We start from the raw sequence: 3,183 nt of genomic DNA on the forward strand, positions 1-3,183 counted from the left end.
AGCAGTAGATGAAACCCTTGGAGAGATTTTTGGCATAGTAGCAGCAGTCAGCGATGTCAGCAGCAAGAGTCATCCACTCCCCATCTTAGCAAAGGAAAGGAGAAAAGAGATTAGGACTAATGACACCATTTTTTAATTTTTTAAAAAAATATTTTGGGTTTTTTCATCAACTTTATGTGCTGGGAATATGGAGACACACTGGAATCTCATAGAGTGAAGGAAAAAAAATGACCAGTTGTGGCCAACTTTTGTGCATGGTGCTGCTCACTGTACATCTGCTAAACTCACCTCTGCTGCTATCAGCTGGTTGATATCTAATCAGTTCAAGGTGTGGCAATATTTTTTCAGAAGAATGGTGAAACTTTCCTGTACAGTTGCTGTTTGTCTAATTCATACCGCCAAGCTCTAATGCAAATATACAGGGACACCAAACAAATGCCTAGCAAAATCACTGGGGTTTTTGCCCCTCTTTGGCCCTGTTTTGAATCCAGTTGAAACCATGAGGTGCAGGATTTCAGGACAGAACTACCCACTGACACCCTCCTGGCAAGCCCTGTGTTTGAAGTTTGGGCAGGTTTACTCAGTTTTTATGAAACACAGATGATTTCTCTGGAAACTGATACTTTAGGTATGTTCTGAACTCTGGGCCCCTCAGTTCAAGAAGGACAGGAACTGCTTGAAAGAGTCCAGCACAGGACCACAAAGATGATGGAGGGAGTGGAGCATCTCCTGCTGAGGAGCGACTGAGGGAGCTGGGGCTCTTCAGCTTGGAGCAGAGGAGACTGAGGGGTGCCCTCATTCATGGGGATCAATTTGGAAAGGGCAGTGTCAGGAGGAAGGAGCCAGGCTCTGCTCTGGGATGTCCAGTGCCAGGACAAGGGGCAATGGTCCCAAGCTGGAGCACAGGAGGTTCAATCTGAACATGAGGCCCAGCTGTGTCAGTGTGAGGGTGTCAGAGCATGGCCCAGGCTGCCCAGAGAGGTTGTGGAGTCTCCTTCTCTGGAGACACCCAAAGCCCTGGCTGTGTTCCTGTGTGACTGCTCTGGTGATCCTTCTCTGACAGGGGGTTGGACTGGGGGAGCTTTTGAGATCCCTTCCAACTCCTGACATTCTGTGATTCTGTGTGACTCATGATTGACGGGACTAAGGTGTGAAGTAGAAAATCACCAGCAAACATTTAATGATCACTCATCTCACATGATGCTGTGTCCTGTATTTACCATTGCTGCTGTGCTCAAGGCTGAACACAACTCTCTGAGATGAAACCCATCTTTTCATTCAATTAAACACTGGTAGAGAGCCTCAAACCATAGGACAAGCAATAGTTCACCACCCAAAGCGAAGGTATCAATGGCTTTGCAGGGTACTGGTTGAATTAGGGTGTGTGTACGTGTAAGAAGGAGCAGATGCAGCTTAGAAACAGAGAACAGCGTGCAAAAGATTACTGTCAAATAATGGATAAAACATGGAATTGTTTTCTGATTATCTTAATCCTCCTGTGTTCAGGAAAACAGGACTTTGCGTGCTCCTGCCAAATACACAGAATGTAATGGAAGATTGTAAATGCTGTTTCCTGTTTGTCTTCCTAATTGGAACAACTCGCATTTGTATCCTCCCCAAAGCCTTGCCTGCAGTTGTTTCAAAAGGAATAACAAGAAAGAAAGTTGTGTTGAAGGAAAAGTGACTGTCACAAGCTCCAGAGTGAAAAGGCAGAAAGCTGCTGTCTCTACACATGGTAATCCCAAAAGAAGTGTGGTTGTGTTTGGAGAATTAAAAGGAGAAACATGGAGCAGTTGAATCCAGAGGGCTGTATATGTGTGACTGCAGAAGAAATTAGTATCAGACACGGCATTCATAAAAATAACAGCAAAAGGAGTCCCAAGAGAGATGGAGGATTTGATTCAAAGTCCTTTGAATTAAACAAGAAAACATCCACTGAGTTCATCGGGCTCTGGGCCAAGCACTGGAAGAGAACATCAAAGGAATGATGTGGTTTTGCCAAATTTTTGTCATCTTGTCCTGGCTGTCTGCCCTAAGCTTCAGGCATAATCAATGGCAATAGAAAGCGTGGCTGTTTAGCATAGGATGAATTTCCTTTTTATAGACTCATAGCATCGTTAAGGTTGGAAGAGACCTCTAAGATCATCAAGCCCAACCATCAACCTAACACCATGCCCACTACACCATGTCCACAGATGCCACATCTACACATTTTTTGAACACATCCAGGCGTGGTGACTCCGCCACCTCCCTGAGCAGCCCTTGTCAGTGCTTGACCACTCTTTCAGTAAAGATTTTTTTCCTTATATCCAATCTAACCCTCCCTTGGTGCAACTTGAGGCCATTTCATCTCATCCTATCGCCTGTTACTTGGGAGAAGAGACCAGCACCATCTTTCTCCACAGGCTGTACAGAAGACAACAATATTGTCTACTGGTTGTTGTTGCTGGGCATTATCAGTGTATAATGTTATCAGAACTGTATTTGAGAGGTTTACTCAGGACTACATATCTGGCACCAGCCAGCTTCTGTAGCTGTTCACTTTTTGGTCACAAACTCCATGCAACCTAGTTTGAGTCACACTTTAGCAAAGCCTTGGTATGAGCATGCATTAATCTGGCCTGATTTAGCCAGCACAACATCTAACTTTTAGATGTCTACGTGATGGCGGCATGAATTTAATTCCTGACTTTAAACGAGCACATTAAAATGAGGCTGTTGCTGTAAAGAAATAAAATATCCAGTAGGTGGTGAAATCATACAAATGGAGATGTTCTTTGCAAGGCGCAAGGGCAGCACTCCACTCTACCTTCGCTCTTGCACTGGACCGTGTAATGGATGGGGATGTTGGTTTCCACGGGTTTCCAGACCACCTGCACCCCATCCCTGTAGACTTGCACGATGTCCGGGGGTGGAGGGCTGGGAGGAATCTCTGCCAAGAGGAGGCACAAAACCCAGTGACTGTTAGCAACAGCACGGCTGTGATACACACCTGTACACCCAGCATTTCTCAGTGACAGATATTCCTTGTATATAGTTACCAATATATATGGGCTTCATAGATTTATCTTTATCTTTATCTTTACCTTTATAGCTATATCTATATTTATATTCATATCTATATATTTATATCTATATTTATAGTTATAGTCTTTATATATAAATATATATTAAGACATAAAT

This window comes from Mesitornis unicolor, unplaced genomic scaffold (assembly GCF_000695765.1).
Source record: "Mesitornis unicolor isolate BGI_N332 unplaced genomic scaffold, ASM69576v1 scaffold7728, whole genome shotgun sequence".
Taxonomy (NCBI): domain Eukaryota; kingdom Metazoa; phylum Chordata; class Aves; order Mesitornithiformes; family Mesitornithidae; genus Mesitornis; species Mesitornis unicolor.